This window comes from Triticum dicoccoides, chromosome 2A, assembly GCF_002162155.2.
Source record: "Triticum dicoccoides isolate Atlit2015 ecotype Zavitan chromosome 2A, WEW_v2.0, whole genome shotgun sequence".
Lineage (NCBI taxonomy): Eukaryota > Viridiplantae > Streptophyta > Magnoliopsida > Poales > Poaceae > Triticum > Triticum dicoccoides.
Window position 1 is genome coordinate 383,031,068 of NC_041382.1, and position 21,490 is coordinate 383,052,557.

Sequence of the window (21,490 nt, forward strand, 5' to 3'; positions counted from 1 at the left end):
CGGGCAAACCCAACATTTGACCAAAGACATGATTCAGAGCTGATGCATATAATGATATAAGTTTGGGGTGCCGTATTTGTGAAAGTGTTCAGACTTTTCACACCACATTGTGGGGTACGTAAGCCCCGGGTGTATTGGCCGTACTAGAGTGTACGGTTGCAAGGCGTCATTAATGAACACACACACACACACACACACACACACACACACACATATATATATATGTGTGTGTGTGTATAACAAGAATGCAATAATAGTCGTAATGTCATGCATTGTTTATTAAAAAATTGCGTTAAAGCAGAGTGATACAGATAGTGCGATAAGCAAAGAGTAGGACTATGTCCCTTCCAAGGGCAAGCTGAGGAATGATGTTAAATTGAATATTACACTCGTTACTGTAATCAACCTGGAAATTCGCTGGTATGACGTAGCTGTCTGCCTCCTTGGTTGCTGCATCGTGTGTTCGGCAATAGTGCTGCCGGACAGTGTTTCCAGAGATTAAGGTCCTGAAAGAAAAAGAAAGATAACCAAACGGGAAGCCCCTAGTGCGGTTTAGGCCGCGTCTTGGGGCGTGCCGCAGCTGTGCTCCCCTCCCCACCTGTGCCCATGGTATTTTTATTGCGTAATTATGTACGCGCGGCGCGAGTTTCACCGCTGGGCTGGGATTGGGGTGGCCGCCATATTGCTACGCGAGCTCAGATCGCGCCAGGTGGTCTATTTGCCGGTTGCCTCGAGCGTGCTTGAAGGTGTCCGGGCTGTGAAGCACCGAACTGGTTGATTGCCTTGAGAGGTGCTTTGCGTTTCTGCTGCGAGGGCTGCGGTGTGCTCCTCTGTTCGGAGAGAGCGCTCTGTGTTTCCATTGACTGTAATAACTCCGCAAGGTCCTGGCATCTTGATCTTGAGGTATGCATAATGCGGTACCGCATTGAATCTAGCAAATGCGGTTCGCCCGAGCAGCGCGTGATAACCATTGCGGAACGAGACTATATCGAAGATTAACTCTTCACTTCGGAAGTTATCCGGGGATCCGAAGACCACTTCTAGTGTAATTGAGCCTGTGCAATGGGCCTCTACACCTGGAATGACGCCCTTAAAGGTCGTTTTTGTGGGTTTGATCCTTGAGGGGTCTATACCCATTTTGCGCACTGTGTCCTGATAAAGCAGGTTCAGGCTACTGCCGCCGTCCATAAGGACTCGAGTGAGGTGAAATCCGTCGATGATTGGGTCTAGGACCAGTGCGGCGAATCCTCCATGACAGATGCTAGTGGGGTGGTCCCTGCGATCGAAGGTGATCGGACAGGAGGACCAAGGGTTGAACTTTGGGGCGACTGGCTCCAACGCATATACGTCCCTGAGCGCACGCTTCCGCTCCCTCTTGGGGATGTGGGTTGCGTATATCATGTTCACCGTCCGCACTTGCGGGGGAAACCTCTTCTGTCCTCCAGTGTGCGGCTGCTGGGGCTCCTCCTCGTCATCGGTATGCGGCCCCTTATCCTTGTTTTCGGCAATTAACTTGCCGGCCTGCTTGAACACCCAATAATCCATGTTGGTGTGATTGGCTGGCTTGTCTAGGGTGCCGTGTATTTGACACAAGCGATCGGTATACGGCCCAAGCTGGACGGACCCGGCGTACTTTGTTTGAATGGCTTTTTCCGCTGACTGGGTTTAGAGCCTTTGAATCCGGCATTGACTGCCGTATCCTCAGTATTTTCGCTGTTAATGCGGCGCTTATGCTTGTTGCGACGTGACCTGCTATTGCCGTCCTTGGCATCTGAGGTACCATGGTTCTTTGATATGTTATTACTGCGAGCCAGCCAGCTATCTTCTCCCGCACAAAAGCGGGTCATGAGCATCGTGAGAGCTGCCATAGATTTTGGCTTTTCCTGACCAAGGTGCCAGGCTAGCCACTCATCTCGGATGTTGTGCTTGAAAGCCGCTAAGGCCTCCGCATCCGGACAGTCGACGATTTGATTTTTCTTTCTAAGGAACCGAGTCCAGAATTGCCTGGCTGACTCTTCTGGCTGCTGAATTATGTGCTCAAATCATCGGCGTCTGGTGGTCGCACATAAGTGCCCTGAAAGTTGTCGAGGAATGCGGCTTCCAGATCTTCCCAACAGCTAATGGAGTCCACTGGCAAGCTATTAAGCCAATGCCACGCTGGTCCTTTGAGCTTTAGTGGGAGGTATTTGATGGCGTGTAAGTCATCGCCGCGGGCCATGTGGATGTGGAGGAGGAAGTCCTCAATCCATACTCCGGGATCTGTTGTGCTGTTGTATGATTCAATATTTACAGGTTTGAAACCTTCTGGGGATTGATGTTCCATTACTTCGTCTGTGAAGCATAAGGGGTGTGCGGCTCCTCTGTATTAGGCTATATCTCGACGCAGCTCGAATGGGTCTTGCCCGCTGTGTACATCCTGGCCGGATTTGCTTTTACTGTATCCGGTGTGACGTTTGTCGTCTCGTAGAGTGGTGCGCCCTCGTGATCCGTAGATCGACCTTGAATGCTTTGCCTTGTCCTCCAATATGTCTCGCAGGTCTGGCATATCTCCCCATGCCTTTTTATTTGAATGGCGTTGGGGTGGAGGCTGAGCTTTTGGCTGGAATGCCTCTCTATCACGGCCACGAGGTGGCCGATCAGTCGTATCATACGCTTCTTCCTCCAGTCAGGGTAATAACCTACGCCTTGGGTAACTCTTGGAGGGGCGCTCAAGTTTATATTCCTCGGCCGCGAGGAATTCAGTCCATTTGTCAGCTAGCAGATATTGATCAGCTTGAAGCTGCTACTGCTTTTTCTCCAGGCTATTTGCCATGGCCATAAGCCGGGGCTTGAAGCGCTCTTGTTCAACGGGATCCTCTGGTACGGCGAATTCATCATCGCCGAGGCTTGCCTCGTCTTCGGAGGGGGGCATGTGATTGTCATCCTCCTCCTCTCCGTCTGCCGCTCTCTCAGGAGAGCTGGCTCCTCCATCCTCCTGCTCTAAATCTTGCTGGAGGGGTTTGTTGTTTTCTTCGGCACTATCCGGAGTGTTATTATCTCCTGTGCCGGTATCACCACTTTTGCTTTGGCAGGACTTAGAGCGGCGCCGCTGACATCGGCGTGTGGGTTGCATCTTGGAGGGGTCATCCTCCGGTATCCCGTCGCCATTGCCTTCTTTGGGTGTATCCACCATGTATATATCATATGACGAGGTGGCTTTCCAGTGCCCTATAGGTGCTGGTTCATGTTCGTCTCCTACATCGTCGTCCATACCGTCGATGTCTTCGGAGTCAAAGTCGAGCATGTCGGTTAAATCATCGACAGTGGCTATGAAGTGGGTGGTGGGTGGTCGTCGAATTTCTTCGTCGTTCGCATCCCAATCCTGTTGGCCATAATCCGGCCAGGGATCTCCTAACAAAGGGAGAGACCTTAGTGAATTCAGGATGTCGCCGAAGGGCGAGTGCTGAAAGATATCCGCGGCGGTGAATTCAATGATCGGTGCCCAATCAGATTCGATTGGCAGGGGCGTGGGCGGTTCGGAGTCAGAAAAAGAGTCCGACACCTTGGAGTCACGGACTGCACAGAGGATTATTCTGGTGTTCGGCTCGATCGCCGTTGAGACTGCAGCCCCTGAGGCGGTGTCTAACCACCCGTCCTCGATTGGCGCAGTTGGCTCTGAACTAAGGGTCGAAGCTGATGCGGGCGCGGCCTCTAGGGTACTGTTCGATGGCAGAGCTAGGTCATACCCATCGCGATAGTGCGGCGCGCCCAGCTATGGCTTGAATCCGTCGAAGATCAAGTCTCCGCAGATGTCGGCCGTGTAGTTCAAACTTCCAAATCTGACCTGATGGCCAGGGGCGTAGCTTTCAATCTGCTCCAGATGGCCAAGCTAATTAGCCCGCAGTGCTAAGCTGCCGAATACGAAGATCTGTCCGGGGAGACAAGTCTCACCCTGGACCGCATCGCTATCGATGATAGTAGGAGCCATCAAGCCTAACGGCGACGACACAGAGGAACTCTCAATGAAAGCACCAATGTTTGTGTCAAAACCGGCGGATCTTGGGTAGGGGGTCCCGAACTGTGCGTCTAGGCCGGATGGTAACAGGAGGCAGGGGACACGATGTTTTACCCAGGTTTGGGCCCTCTTGATGGAGGTAAAACCCTACATCCTGCTTGATTGATATTGATGATATGGGTAGTACAAGAGTAAATCTACCACGAGATCAGAGAGGCTAAACCCTAGAAGCTAGCCTATGGTATGATTGTATGTTGTGATTGTTGTCCTACGGACTAAAACCCTTTGGTTAATATAGACACCGGAGAGGGTTAGGGTTACACAAGGTCGGTTACAAAGGAGGAGATATCCATATCCGTATTGCCTAGCTTGCCTTCCATGCCAAGTAGAGTTCCATCCGGACACGAGACGAAGTCTTCAATCTTGTATCTTCATAGTCTAACAGTCCGTCCAATGGAGATAGTCCGGTTGTCTGCAGACCCCCTAGTCTAGGACTCCCTCAGTCGCGGAGTGCCCTTTTACGCTTATTGTTTGAAGCGAAGGTCTCGAAGACCGTCAGTACTCTGTGGTCGTCGTCTTCTGGAGTATATTGCTCTGGGTTATTTTTGGTGAGGATATCCTCACCGCTCTTGGCCACCTGCCTGAGTATCCAACAGGCTCTAAAACTGTGAGTTGATATAGTATCCGGTGTTTTGCGTAGCTTGCATGGTCCATCGAGCCATCCCTCCAGAACGGTTCCATGTTCCATAATGGGCTTATATTTCTTTGTTATTGGGCCGGGCGTGCCACTAGGGTGCGTCCTTTTCACCTCAACGAGGGGTTGGGTGGGACCAGAGGTTCCCAGCCGGCTGCCTGAGTTTTCCAGGCGCTTTCCATTGCGCAGTATTTATATACTATGGTTGCCAAGTATGCGAACCGTGTTATGTGAGGACGGTTGATGGCGTTGAGGATTCCTTCCTCCATGCAATTGCTGCAGAATGCTGTGATCGCGTCTTCGTCATGGCAATCTTCAATCTTATCTTTGACAAGGAGGAATCTGGCCCAGAAGTGGTGGGCCATTTCCTTATACTGCTGCCGTATGCCCCTGAGAGCGCTTATGTCTGGGTGGGTGGGTGGATTGAAGTTCGAACCCTGACCCAAATTAGGATCCAGAGTTTGAAGAAACTCTGGATTTAGTAGTTCGGGCTCCGGGTTGTTAGCTGATTTTTTGGGCTTGTCGTCCGATTATATGTTCAGAGGATAGGACCTATCTTTCTGCAGATAGGTGTCCGGCTCTTCAAGTTCAGAGATCCGAACGTAGTTCGTCCTTAATATAGAGGAAGAGTTGTCATCTTGCTCCTCTACTACCGCTACTTGATGGGTGATCGGCGGAGTTTTAATTTCTCTCTGGTCAGGTTTAAGCCCAATTCGATCATAGCCCATGGTGACCCCCAGGGTGCCGATGCGATCTAGGAGCTTGTTTAAAGACAACAGATCCGTCGGATCCATCTGCTTGGAGTACTTAGAGTCAACCTGAGGAGGATTTTTGATGACCCGAGAAGTCATCGTCGGCTTAATGGCCGAACGGGCGGTCATAATGAAGCCGCCCAGCCGGAGGGTTTGGCCTGGGGCCAGTACTCCTCTGGTGGTGACGTTGTCCTTGAGAACAAGGCGAGCCATCGATCCTATCTTTTGACGGCACAGCGGAACTCTCAATGAAAGCACCAATGTCGGTGTCAAAACCGGCGGATCTCGGGTAGGGGGTCCCGAACTGTGCGTCTCGGATTGATGGTAACAGGAGAAGGGGGACACAATGCTTACCCAGGTTCGGGCCCTCTCCATGGAGGTAATACCCTACTTCTTGCTTGATTGATCTTGATGAATATGAGTATAACAAGAGTTGATCTACCTCGAGATCGTAATGGCTAAACCCTAAAAGTATAGTCAGGCTATGATTATTCGGGGGTGTCTACGGACCTAGCCCTCCAGTTTATATAGACACATGAGGGATCCAGGGTTACACAAGGTCGGTTATAGAGAAAGGAATATTCATATTTGGTCGCCAAGCTTGCCCTCCAAACCAAGGATAGTCCCATCCAGACACGGGCAGAGTCTTCAGTCTTCATATCTTAACAGCCCATCAGTCTGACCCATATCCAATAGGGCAGACGCCCGAGGACCCCTTAGTCCAGGACTCCCTCACCGGTCCTCCTATGGCGCGCCCCATGGGGAGTCCTACTCCCACCGGGAGTAGGATTCCCCCCCTTCCCTAGTTGGACTAGGAGTGGAAGGAAGGGGGAGAGAGGGGAAGGAAAGGGGGGCCGGCCCCCCACCCAATTCGGATTGGGCTTGAGGGGGGCGTGCCCCATGTCGGTGTCAAAACTGGCGGATCTCGGGTAGGGGGTCCCGAACTATGCGTCGGAGGTTGATGGTAATAGGAGACAGGGGACACAATGTTTACCCAGGTTCGGGCCCTCTCTATGGAGGTAATACCCTACTTCCTGCTTGACTGATCTTGATGAATATGAGTATTACAAGAGTTGATCGACCACAAGATCATAATGGCTAAACCCCTAGAAGTCTAGCCTATGTGATTATGATTGTCCCCATGAAGTAAACCCTCCGATTTATATAGACACCGGACGGGACTAGGGTTGTACAAAGTCGGTTACGGAGAAAGGAATCTTCATATCCGAATGCGAACCTTGCCATCCACGCTAAGGTGAGTCCCATCGAGACACGGGTAAGAGTCTTCGGTCTTGTATCTTCGTAGCCCATTAGTCCGGCCCATATCCAACAGGCCGGACGCCCGAGGACCCCTCAGTCCAGGGCTCCCTCAGTAGCTCCTGAACTAGGCTTCAATGACGTGGTGTCCGGCGCACAGATTGTCTCAGGCATTGCAAGGCCGGTTCCTCCTCCGAATACTCCGACACAGTCTTCGAACACAAAGATCGTGTCTGGATATGCAAAACAAGTACCACACACCACTTTAGAGAATATAATATTTCACGAGTCCAATCCGCTGACAACTGTTTGGAATGTGACACCACATCACCCCTGGTCATTATTTCAAACCGTTTCTCGGCCTACCGCCCCATATTTCGAGATGTGGCTTTATTGGCATGTCTCGTCAATATCCAACACGGGTATGGGTAATCCAACCGTGCCGCCCGCACGACTCCTGTGGAATAGGCGAGTTTCATGGCGAGTGGGGAGGCGTTTGATATTCACCGCCTTTATAAGGAGATAAGGATTCATCTCTTCCAGCCACGCCTTCTCTCTTTCCGCCTACCCACTCTCGAGCTCCACTGCCCAAGTTCTCATCTTTCCTGCCCCAAGAAAGCAGTCCAACCATGTCCGGAGCGCAGGGCAAGTGGATGGCCTCCATCGTCAAGGAGAAGGACATCACCCAACTTCGGGAGGCTGGATATTTGGCCAAGGAGGTCGCCCATCGGCTTCCGACCGAGGGACAGATCATCCCTACCCCGGAGCCCCATGAGAGGGTAGATTTCATCCCCCACTTTGTCCGCGGGCTAGGATTTCCACTCCACCCCTTTGTCCGAGGACTCATGTTCTACTATGGGCTAGATTTCCATGATCTGGCCCCAAATTCCTTGCTCACTATGTCGGCGTTCATCGTCGTGTGTGAGGCTTTCCTCCGCACCCCCCCCCCCACTTTGGAATGTTGCTGAAGACCTTCAATGTGAAGCCGAAGGTGGTGGGCGGCGAGCACGTGGAGTGTGGAGGTGCCATGGCAAGCAAGATGTCCAATGTCCCGTGGCCCAAAGGCACCTTCGTGGAGACCGTCAAGGGGTGGCAGAAATTGTGGTTCTATGTCACAGAGCCCCGCGACACCACCTGGGCTGCGGCTCCTGAATTCAAATCTGGGGCCTGGGTTGGTCTTTGTCAGACGAGCTGACAACGCTCCAGACGTGCATTAGGAGCATGATGGACAAGAACGTCAAGCTTGTTGATGTGATTCAAGTGATGCTAGTCCGGCGGATCCTTCCATGCCAGAATCGGGCTTGCCACCTATGGGAGTTCGACCCGGCCGAGCACAAGACCCTGCAACGTTTCTTCAGAACTACACACGAAGATATCTGGAAGGTGCTCTTCAAGGCCAACGAGACGTGGCCGAAGACCACCGAGGATCGTGCGCATGACCTGGCTCATCCTGCCAGTTCGGTAAGTTTTCCGTTGTTTCAAGGTGTATTCCTTAGTTGCTTATTCAAGGAGGGTGTCTGAACTTTCCCATTTCTTTTTCAGGCTTGGACGAAGAAGGCGAAGCGGATTCAGTGTCACCGCTGCCCGACGATCCAGCCATCCCATGTCTGACGAAGATGCTGGTTCCGGCACCCTACAAGGCGCCGGGGAAGAAGGCCAAGGGGACCAGAGGTGGCCTCCGTCCCAAGGGTACTTCGGACGTGGCGTCCGAAAACACTGAAACTCAATCCGCCGCCGAAGACGATGAGGAGGAGGAAGAGGTGGACGAGACCAACTTCCCCCTCCCCGAGGGGGGAAAGAAGAGGGCAGCCTCCATAGATCTAGAAGCAGAGGCATCCAAGAAGGGAAAGGCTTCCCTCGCGGATAGCTCCGCGTGGGATGTTGATAGCAGCCCAGAACGGCGCCCTCGAGATAAGCCCCTGGCCGAATCGTGAGTATCCGAAGACCCTGACGCATTCATATATCCGCCTCTTTACTTCATAATTTTAACATGTCGAATCATGCATTTGTAGTCCGGCTCATTCCTCCCATGAGGGATCCTCGTCTTCAGGGAACTCGCTGGACCCGAATGTGATGGACAGCGGGTCCCCTCCGATGGCCTACTCTCCGAGGGCCATGGACGACACCGAGGTGTTGTCCTGAAGGACCCCGACTAGGGAGGGGCGCAGGAGGCCGTCAGGACGGCGCCAGAGGGCGCGACTTCGGCTGCCGAACACATGGGGGAGTAGATCCCCATGGAGACTGGCGATGTGGGCCTTGTACAATTTGGCCGCCAGCCGAATACGGTCCCGGAGACCTATACGGCTCCGGAATCCAGCAAGCAGCCTCCTTCATTGGAAGGAGGTGTACCCATTCCGCTGGTGACCTCAGTCAAACTAGAGGCGCCGGATACTTTACTGGGAGCGCTGCGAAGCGCTTCCATCATAGAGGAACACCGCGCCCTCATGGGGGCGGTGATTGAGAAGATTCAGTCCACGAAGAGCGGACTGACCGAAGCCTGCACAAGCCTTTTAACAGGCTTTGAGGTAAGCGATGCAAAAATAAAGTCACAGTATAGATAGTAGCCCCTGAGATTCTTTTCGGGGTTTAGTAAGAAACGCCGAACAGAGGATCTAGCAGTTTTTCACAGGATACTAACCATGTGTGTATATGTGAATAAGCAGGCGTCACTGCTAGTCGCAACTTCTCATGCTGCCAAAGTCTCCGGACTAAAGCAGAGGCTGGAGCAGACCGAGGAAGAGCTTGGTCGTGTGAAAAAGCAGCTGGCAGACAAGCAGGGTATGTAATGACCTGTTCAAATATATCAAGATATGAATTGCTTGTGTTGATCGTGTGATAATTTGTAGGGGCGGCGTCCGAGGTGGAAACCCTCAAGGCAGCACTGGTCTCGGGTAGGGGGTCCCGAACTATGCGTCGGAGGTTGATGGTAATAGGAGACAGGGGACACAATGTTTACCCAGGTTCGGGCCCTCTCTATGGAGGTAATACTCTACTTCCTGCTTGATTGATCTTGATGAATATGAGTATTACAAGAGTTGATCTACCACAAGATCGTAATGGGTAAAACCCTAGAAGTCTAGCCTATGTGATTATGATTGTCCCCATGAACTAAACCCTCCGGTTTATATAGACACCGGAGGCGACTAGGCTTGTACAAAGTCGGTTACAGAGAAAGGAATCTTCATATCCGAACGCCAAGCTTTCCATCCACGCCAAGGAGAGCCCCATCCGGACATGGGTGAGAGTCTTCGGTCTTGTATCTTCGTAGCCCATCAGTCCGACCCATATCCAACAGGCCGGACGCCCGAGGAACCCTCAGTCCAGGACTCCCTCACCCCCTCCTTGGCCTCCCTCTCTTCTCTCCCACTATGGCCCAATAAGGCCCATATACGCCCGGGGGGTTCCGGTAACCTCCTCATGCTTCGATATATGCCCGAACTCACCTGAAACCATTCCGACGTTAAATTAAGTCATCCAATATATCGATCTTTATGTCTCGACCATTTAGAGACTCCTCGTCATGTCCGTGATCATATCCGGGACTCCGAACTACCTTCAGTACATCAAAACACATAAACTCATAATACCGATCGTCACCGAACATTAAGCGTGCGGACCCTATGGGTTCGAGAACTATGTAGACATGACCGAGACACATCTCCGGTAAATGACCAATAGTGGAACCTAGATGCTCATATTGGTGCCTACATATTCTACGAAGATCTTTATCGGTCAAACCGCATAACAACATACATTGTTCCCTTTGTCATCGATATGTTACTTGCCCGAGATTCGATCGTCGGTATCTCAATAGCTAGTTCAATCTTGTTATCGGCAAGTCTCTTTACTCATTCCGTAATGCTACATCCCGTAACTAACTCATTAGCTACATTACTTGCAAGGCTTATATTGATGTGCATTATCAAGAGGGCCCAGAGATACCTCTCCGACAATCGGACTGACAAATCCTAATCTCCATCTATGCCAAATCAAGAAACACCATTGAAGACACCTGTAGAGCACCTTTATAATCACCCAGTTATGTTGTGACGTTTGGTAGCACACAAAGTGTTCCTCCAGTATTCGGGAGTTGCATGATCTCATAGTTATAGGAACATGTATAAGTTATGGAGAAAGCAACAACAACAAACTAAAGATCATCGTCCTAAGCTAACAGATGGGTCAAGTCAATCACATTATTCTCTAATTATGTGATCCCGTTAATCAAATGACAACTCATGTCTATGGTTAGGAAACATAACCATCATTGATTCAATGAGCTAGTCAAGTAGACGCAAACTAGTGACACTCTGTTTGTCCATGTATTCACACATGTACTAAGTTTCCGGTTAATACAATTCTAGCTTGAATAATAAATTTATCATGATATAAGGAAATATAAATAACAACTTTATTATTGCCTCTAGGGCATATTTCCTTAAGTCTCCCACTTGCACTAGAGTTAATAATCTAGATTACATTGTAATGATTCTAACACCCATGGAGTCTTTGTGCTGATCATGTTTTGCTCGTGAGAGAGGCTTTGTCAATGGGTCTGCAACATTCAGATCCGTATATATCTTGCAAATCTCTGTGTCTCCCACCTTGACTTGATCGCGGATGGAATTGAAGCGTCTCTTGATGTGCTTGGTTCTCTTGTGAAATCTGGATTCCTTTGCCAAGGCAATTGCACCAGTGTTGTCACAAAAGATTTTCATTGGACCCGATGCACTAGGTATGACACCTAGATCGGATATGAACTCCTTCATCCAGACTCCTTCATTTGCTGCTTCTGAAGCAGCTATGTATTCCGCTTCACACGTAGATCCCGCCACGACGCTCTGCTTGGAACTGCACCAACTGACAGCTCCACCATTTAATAAAAATATGTATCTGGTTTGTGACTTAGAGTCATCCGGATCAGTGTCAAAGCTTGCATCGAAGTAACCGTTTACGATGAGCTCTTTGTCACCTCCATATATGAGAAACATATCCTTAGTCCTTTTCAGGTATTTTAGGATATTCTTGACCGCTGTCCAGTGATCCACTCCAGTATTACTTTGGTACCTCCCTGCTAAACTGATAGAAAGGCACACATCAGGTCTGGTACACAGCATTGCATACATGATAGAGCCTATGGCTAAAGCATAGGGAACACCTTTAATTTTCTCTCTATCTTCTGTAGTGGTCGGGCATTGAGTCTGACTCAACTTCACACCTTGTAATACAGGCAAGAACCCTTTCTTTGCCTGATCCATGTTGAACTTATTCAAAACTTTATCAAGGTATGTGCTTTGTGAAAGTCCAATTAAGCGTCTTGATCTATCTCTATAGATCTTGATGCCCAATATATAAGCAGCTTCACCGAGGTCCTTCATTGAAAAAATTCTTATTCAACTATCCTTTTATGCTATTCAGAAGTTCAGTATCATTTCCGATCAACAATATGTCATCTACATATAATATCAGAAATGCTACGGAGTTTCCACTCACTTTCTTGTAAATACAGGCTTCTCCAAAAGTTTGTATAAAACCATATGCTTTGATCACACTATCATAGCGTATATTCCAACTCCCAGAGGCTTGCACCAGTCCATAAATGGATCGCTAGAGCTTGACTTTGTTAGCACCTTTTGGATCGACAAAACCTTCTGGTTGCATCATATACAACACTTCTTTAAGAAATCCATTAAGGAATGCAGTTTTGACATCCATTTGCCAAATTTCATAATCATAAAATGCGACAATTGCTAACATGATTCGGACGGACTTAAGTATCGCTACGGGTGAGAAGGTCTCATCGTAGTCAACTCATTGAACTTGTCAAGAACCTTTTGCATCAAGTCAGGCTTTGTAGACAGTAATATTACCGTCAGCGTCAGTCTTCTTCTTGAAGATCCATTTATTCTCTATGGCCTACCGATCATCGGGCAGGTCAACCAAAGTCAACACCTTGTTCTCATACATGGATCCCATCTCATATTTCATGGACTCAAGCCATTTTGCGGAATCTGGGCTCATCATCACTTCCTCATAGTTCGTAGGTTCGTCATGGTCAAGTAACATGACCTCCAGAACAGGATTACCGTACAACTCTGGTGCGGATCTCACTCTGGTTGACCTACGAGGTTCGGTAGTAACTTAATCAGAAGTTTCATGATCATCATCATTAGCTTCCTCACTTACTGGTGTAGGAATCACTGGAACTGATTTCAGTGATGAACTACTTTCCAATAAGGGAGTAGGTACAATTACCTCATCAAGTTCTACTTTCCTCCCACTCACTTCTTTCGAGAGAAACTCCTTCTCTAGAAAGGATCCATTCTTAGCAATGAATATCTTGCCTTCGGATCTGTGATAGAAGTTGTACCCAACAGTCTCCTTTGGGTATCCTATGAAGACACATTTCTCCGATTTGGGTTCGAGCTTATCAGGTTGAAGCTTTTTCACATAAGCATCGCAGCCCCAAACTTTATGAAATGACAACTTGGGTTTTTTGCCAAACCACAGTTCATAAGGTGTCGTCTCAACGGATTTAGATGGTGCCCTATTTAATGTGAATGCAGCCATCTCTAAAGCATAACCCCAAAACGATAGTGGTAAATCAGTGAGAGACATCATAGGTCGCACCATATCTAATAAAGTGAGGTTACGACGTTCGGACACACCATTACGTTGTGGTGTTCCAGGTGGCATGAGTTGCGAAACTATTCCGCATTGTTTCAAATGAAGTCCAAACTCATAACTCAAATATTCACCTCCACGATCGGATCGTAGAAACTTGATTTTCTTGTTACGATGATTTTCCACTTCACTCTGAAATTCTTTGAACTTTTCAGATGTTTCAGACTTATGTTTCATTAAGTAGATATACCCATATCTGCTCAAATCATCTGTGAAGGTGAGAAAATAACGATATCCACCGCGAGCTTCAATGTTCATTGGACCACATACATCAGTATGTATGATTTCCAATAACTCTGTTGCTCGCTCCATTGTTCCAGAGAATGGAGTTTTAGTCATCTTGCCCATGAGGCATGGTTTGCAAGTACCAAGTGATTCATAATCAAGTGATTCTAGAAGTCCATCAGAATGGAGTTTCTTCATGCGCTTTACACCAATATGACCTAAACGGTAGTGCCACAAATAAGTTGCACTATAATTATCAACTCTACATCTTTTGGCTTCAATAGTATGAACATGTGTATCACTACTATCAAGATTTAGTAAATATAGACCACTCATCAAGGGTGCATGACCATAAAAGATATTACAATAGAACAACCATTATTCTCTGATTTAAATGAATAACCATCTCGCATCAAACAAGATCCAGATATAATGTTTAGGCTCAACGCTAGCACCAAATAACAATTAGTTAGGTCTAAAACTAATCCCGAAGGTAGATGTAAAGGTAGCGTGCCAACGACGATCACATTGTGATGCAGAGCATCCCAAGGTCATCCCCATGGACCTACCGTCGTCTCATCAAGTGCCTAGTGGACCCATGACTTGATCATGTGCAAGAGCTCTCGAAACCGAGGTGACATCTCTCCTCTCACAATTCCACTTAGATGAGCATGAGACATGGCTACTACCTCAAACGGGGACATTGTGCATACTCAGGTATCAAGGAGTTAGCCATGGAGACGCCAAGGAGCGAGGAGAATCCGAAGAAGAAGATGGACATGAAGACGGAGAAGAAAAAGGGCTAAGTCAGCAGAAGCCTGGACGATCCGGACCGCCGTCCGGACGATCCGGCCTCAGCCCGGATGATCCGGACCCCGGCCCGGACGTTCTGGGTAATGCGCCCAGCGACACCCGAGACGACATCTCGGAGATGGGTCATCCGGACCCAGGCCCGGATCATCCGGCCACACCCGGACGTCCGGACCAGGTCCCGGACATCCGGCCCTCCTGCAGCTGCTCCAACACAGCCAGAGGATCCGGACGCCGACCCGGATCATCCGGACCCCTGAAGCTCGGATCATCCGGACCAACTCCCAGATCATCCGGCCACCGCCTGCGTGCGTGACTTGGGACGAGGCCCGCGTACCCGTTTCGCCCCCTCACTTACCCATTCGCCCCTTGGGCTATAAATAGACCTTCTACTCCCCATTATTAGGGTTAGCAAATGTTTAGCTCATGTTTGTGAGAGAGCTTTTCTCATGCACTTGGTAGTCTTCTCTACGGAGATTCGAGCCTCCACCGGAGAAGATCCCCCAAGCGGATTCAAGACCCCTCTTTAGGGAAGAACATCAAGACCTCCTCATGGAGAAGACCGGCTACCCTTGTATCGTCCTTAGTTGTCCGTGGATCGTGTATCTTACCTTATGTACTCGAGGATCTAGCCCATGTGTGACTTATCCGTGTCGGTTTAGTGATTCCTCTCCTGTTTCTTATCGTGTTTTCTCTCTGTTCTTCCCCATGTTCTTCGTGATTTCCGCGGGATCCGCTCCTTTCGTGAAAGACCGGGCGATTAGGGTCTCTACCCTACATCATCTCGGTATCATGAGCACGGTTGATCACGATCTCGGAGCCTCCCCTCTTTGTTTTCTAGCTTGATTTTGTTGTTTTTTGTCCTAATCCGAAAATACCCACAAAAATAGCCCCAAAAATTTTCTTGTGTTTGTGAGTTTTGATGATGTTTTGTTGGTTTTGATCTGTGAATTTGTTGTATTGCAAGTGGATCTAGCTTTCCCCCACAATCCCCACCTCGAAATCCCTCCAAAATCGGCGAAATCCCCGAATTTGTGGCCGTTTGCGAGTTCATCCCGAGCCATCCCCGAGTGAGTTGACCTGCCCGGATCATCCGGCTGGTCGCCCGGATCATCCGGATCCGCCCGGATCATCCGGCTTCCCTTGACCAAACTGCATTTCCTGCAGTGTTTGCCACCGCCGCCTACGCCTCCGCATACCCACGTCGACCACCACCTCCTACCTTCCGCAAACCCCTACGCAAACCTTTCCAATACCCCAACCCACACCACCACTTGACCGCTACCTACTCCGACGCTTTTGTCGCACTTGGTTTTGAGAATTTGAGTTGTGGCTCACCGTTTCCTTTCGTGTTTCGGCTACCTAGGGATGGTTCGACATCAACATCACCACGTCTCATTTTCGCCAAGGACTACTACGAACGACTACACACTTGTGGTATCCATTTCCCATCGGTATCATCTTGGTAGTGTGATATCATCATACTCTTTTCCATTTGGATTGATAACCTCATAGCCTTACTTTTGCGTAGCTTACCCATCGAGACTAGCATTTAAGTATTGCCGGCAACATGACTTTTGCACATTAGTGATCATACATCCCATAGCAAACATACTATCATCGTGTTGCATATCTTGGAATCATCTCTTGTGTCACAAAGTTGTCATCGCATACACAATTGCTATCTTGGTCCGTGAAGCATCGCATGAGAAAAGAGCTCAAACATCAAAGAGCCAAGCAAGCTTTTAAGCAAAGAGAAAAGATAAGCAAAGAGCTTATAAGCAAGAACCATAGCATCATACAACATTAAGATTGTCATACTCGATCATCTTGGATCACATCTCTGGAACATCATACTTGGGATAGAAGTTGTTGCATTTTTTCTTAGTAGGTTGTGCACAAGTTCCTATCCGCCTATTGTGCAATCGTGCTAGCGTCTCTCTAGTGTTGTGCAACAAGAGCATTTCCGTGGATTCCACATTTTGGCTCACCCTTGGTTGCACGACCCCACTTATCTTTCCGTGTGTTGTGTTTCCGTGTACCACATCTTGCTATTGGTCTACTTGTTACATTTACAAGTCGTGGATCTTCTCCAACATTATTGAATCTTGCTTACAATCACATCAAAAATTGTGTGACCATCCTAACCAAGCTCCACCATAAGATTTTACTTGTGTAGGTGTGAGAAACCGATGAGAATTAGTACCAATTGGGCTATTCCCTTGTCCTACATTGGAGTGATCATCGATCCACTTTCAACTTCGGTCAAGGTACATTTGGTATTCGTTCTTCTCTTTCTACCACTCACATTTGTCTTGGAATGATGGATAGGCCAAGTACTTCTGCCAACCCACTCTTCACGGAGTAAGACGATGACATTAACTCCTTCGTCACCAAAAGCCACCTCTTTGGTGCACAACGTGCTTTGCATCAAGAACAACAAGCAATGAGTGACCGCATTAACAACCTTGCCATCGACTTGCGACTCTCCGAGCAACGTACAAGGGACTACTTTGACCACAAGCTCGACGATCACAAGCAAGAGAATGAAGCAAGGATGGACGAGATTCACGCTTTGTTGCTCAACCGCTCTTCTTCCACTTCAAGAAGGAGCCGTTCAAGTCGCCACTCCGACTTTACCCTCTCCGGCTCAAGTACACCGTCTTCGATCACTCTTCGACGTGCCGCGCGCAACGATCATCAAGCAAACCTGAATCCTCTATGCCACACCGACTCGCAAGAGCACCGATGATGTCAAACCCAAGAAGCCTTTGCGCTAGCACGAGAACGGCAACCACAACGCCAACATGAAGAGGAAGAATGCGCACATCTACACCAAAATGCACAAGATGCCGAGGCTCAACGTCAAGAACAACAACTCCATGATGCTCAAGCACTTGAGGCACAACGAGCTCTACACAATTCGAGTCGAGCCATTGCCAACCGAAGCCGACAAGCCCGTGAACAAGAGGAAGCACTTCATGAAGAAATTCAAGAACGACGATTTCAAGCTCGCGTGCATCATCCAGTTCCTCCTCGAGCTCGACAAGCTCCTCTACAAGCTTGCCAAGACCAACAAGTTCATCGAGAGCATGAGGACAATGGGAATCCTCCGCGACAAGTGCAACACGAGGTTGTCAACCCTCCGCGCCAAGAGCACCACGAGTTGAACAATCATCTAAAACATGGGTGTCATCATCCCCGACCCCAACACAATGAAGAGCAACGCTACGGCAAGCTCAAGTTCACCATGCCCATGTTCAACGAAAGCAACGATCCGAAGAGTACCTTTCATGGGCATTGAAAGTTGACAAGATCTTCCATTTGCACAATTATGAAGAAGAGAAGAAGATCGCAATGGCATCCCTTGAGTTCCAAGACTATGTGCTCATTTGGTGGGAACAAGTCATTGAGCACCGCGCGTCAAGAGGTGAACCACCCATCACAACTTGGGTGCAAATGAAGGATGTCATGAGAGCACGCTTCGTACCTACCTACTACAACTGCTACCTCTTCAAGAAACTCCAACAACTCAAGCAAGGAACCAAGAGCGTTGAAGAATACTACGAGGAGATGGAGATTGCAATGGTAAGAGCCAATGTCACGAAAGATGATGAGCAAACAATGGCACGCTTCTTGAATGGCGTCAACCATCCCATCAAGAAGATTGCCGACTTCCAACCATATTCAAATCTTATCGAGCTAGTGCACCAAGCTACCAAAGCAGAACGCCAAGTGCAAGATGATTTCAAGTATGCCAAGTTCTCATCCAAATCCTACGGCTTCACCAACAACCAAGCTTCAACGACTCCAACACTGACTACAAAGCCCTCTTCAATCAACTTCGACAAGTCGACTTCCAAGAAAGCTTCGTCAACTACAAGCCATCCTACTACGAGCAACTTCAAGCCGAGAGCTTCATCATCCTCAACCCCAAAAGATGAGACTGTCAAGACGATTTCCTTCAAGTGTTTCACTTGCGGCGGCCGAGGCCACAAGTCCTATGAGTGCACCAACAAGCTAACCATGATCTTCAACGACAATGGCACTTATGACTCCATGAGTGAAGGAGAAATGGAAGCCCTTAAGCAAGTCGCCATGCACCGTCAAGTGAACAATGAAGAAGAACAAGTCTTTTGCGATGAAGATTCAAGTCCCGCACTTGTTGTCTCCAAAGTCTTGACCCTCCAACATCACCAAGAAGAAGACCAAAGATGCAACATATTCCACACCAAGGCCGGCATCAATGGACGATCCGTCAAGGTCATCATCGATGGAGGAAGTTGTCATAATCTCGCAAGTGAAGAACTTTTCTCCAAGCTCCAATTGCCCAAGACGAAGCATCCACATCCATACAAAGTGCAATGGCTTAGTGACTCCGGCACCATCCAAGTCAAGCACCGAGTACAAGTCTCCTTCAAAATCGGTGCCTATGAAGACACCTTGGAGTGCGACATCATTCCAATGACCGTTTGTCATCTTCTCCTTGGACGGCCATGGCAATTCGATAAAGGAGTCATCCACAATGGGCGTACAAACCACTATAGCTTCAAGATGCAAGGAAAGGAGTTTGTGCTACGACCTATGTCTCCAAGCCAAGTGATCGCCGACAAGCAAGCCACCCATCATGGAGAGAATAGTGAGAGAGTGAGCCACCAAACAGAGAGTGAGCGCCACAAGCCCAAATTGAGTGCCTCCACGATGAGCGATAAGAAAAATGTAGTTCTATTTGCCACCATACATGAGATGAGGGAAGTGTGTGAGAACCCATCGAGTGTCCTACACTATGTCCTATTGTGCAAGGACAAGGCACGACAAACTAACACCTCTCACAATCTACCCTTGGTGTTATCTTCTTTATTGCAAGAATTCCAAGATGTTTTCCCCGATGAGCTACCTCCGGGACTACCTCCACAACGAGGCATTGAGCACCGCATCGACCTCATCCCCGGAGCACCGCTTTCGAACAAAGCTCCCTACCGCGTCAACCCCGAAGAAACCAAAGAAATTCAAAGGCAAGTAAAGCATCTCATAGACCATGGACATGTGCGTGAAAGTTTGAGCCCTTGTGCCGTACCGGTCATTCTTGTGGCAAAACGTGATGGTAGCTTTCGCATCTGCTCCGATTGTAGACCTATCAATGCTATCACCATTCGCTATAGATATCCCATTCCACGCCTATATGATATGCTAGATGAACTTAGTGGTGCCACTATATTTTCCAAAATTGATCTTAAGAGTGGTTACTATCAAATCCGCATACAAGAAGGTGATGAATGGAAAACCGCATTCAAAACCAAGTTTGGTTTGTATGAGTGGTTAGTCATGCCTATGGGTCTCTCGGAAGCACCGGACACTTTTATGCGCCTTATGAATCATGTCTTTCGCCCTTACATTGGTATATTTGTCGTGGTTTACTTCGATGCCATTCTTGTGTTTAGCAAATCTATCAAAGAGCATGTCACCCATGTCCGCACCGTTTTTCAAACTCTTAGAAAAGAGCACCTCTATGCTAATATGGAGAAATGCCTTTTGGTGTTGATAAGCTCGTTTTCTTGGGTTTTGTTGTTTCTTCTAAGGGTGTTCATGTTGATGACTCCAAAATCAATGCTACTAAGACATGGCCGCGACCAACAAACTTGCATCAAGTGCGTAGTTTCCTTGGTCTTGCGGGTTTCTATCGTCGCTTTGTGAAGGATTTTGGCACCATTGCTTCGCCTTTGCATGCTTTGAGCAAGAAGAATGCGCCTTTTGTTTGGGGACCATCCCAAGATACCGCTTTCAATGAGCTTAAGAACTTGCTTACTCATGCCCCCGTGCTTGCCTTACCCAACTTTGACAAACCTTTTGAGATTCATTGTGATGCTAGTGGTAATGGCATAGGGGGTGTATTAACGCAAGAGAAGCACCCCATAGCTTACTTTAGTGAGAAACTTTCCGGAGCGCAACTCAATTACCCCATCTATGACAAAGAGCTATATTCTTTAGTCCGTGTTTTGCATGAATGGGAACATTACCTTTGTCCCATGAGTTTATCATTCATACCGATAATGAGACCCTCAAGTATCTTAAGGGTCAAACCAAGTTGAACAAGAGTCATGCTAAATGGAGTGAATTTATTGAGTCTTTTTCCTATGTCATCAATTACATCAAGGGTAAAGAAAACATCGTAGCAGATGCTTTTTCCCCCATATGCATGCTGGTCACGCAACTTGAGTTAGATGTCATTGGCTTCGAGCATATCAAAGACTTGTATGAGCATGCTGCAACTTTTGCTACTTCTTATGCCAAGTGTTCGTCGAATACATCTTGGGAACGCTATTACATCAAAGATGGCTATCTTATGAGAGCTAACAAACTTTGCATCCCGGAGTCGTCCCTTCGTTTGTTGCTTTTGCAGGAATCGCATGGAGGAGGCTTAATGGGTCATTTCGGACGGGACAAGACGTTCGCCACGCTCTCGAAGAATTACTTTTGGCCCAACATGTTTCGGGACGTCAATCGTTTCACCAACTGATGTTCGACATGTCGCAAAGCTAAGTCCAAAGCTCAATCTCATGGTCTCTATATGCCTCTACCAATTCCATACCAACCATGGGAAGACATTAGCATGGACTTTGTACTTGGTTTGCCTAGGATTCGAAATGGGAAAGATTCCATATTTGTCGTTGTGGACCGTTTCTCAAAAATGGTACACTTTATTCCTTGTAACAAGATAGATGATGCTTCACATGTTGCTAATCTCTTTTGTAGGGAAATATTGCGTCTACATGGTGTGCCAAAGACTATCTTCTCGGACCGCCACGTCAAGTTCTTGAGTTACTTTTGGAAGACCTTATGTGCCAAGCTCGGAATCAAGCTACTATTCTCCATGGCCTATCATCCACAAACCGACGGCCAAATGGAGGTGACAAACCGCATGCTCTCCACCCTTATTCGCGTGCTAATCAAGAAGAACATCAAGGAGTGGGAAGAGTTCTTACCCATCGCCGAGTACGCCTACAACCGCGCAAGACATTCGACTACCGGCAAGTCCCCCTTCGAGGTTGTCTACGATTTCAACCCGTTGTCCCC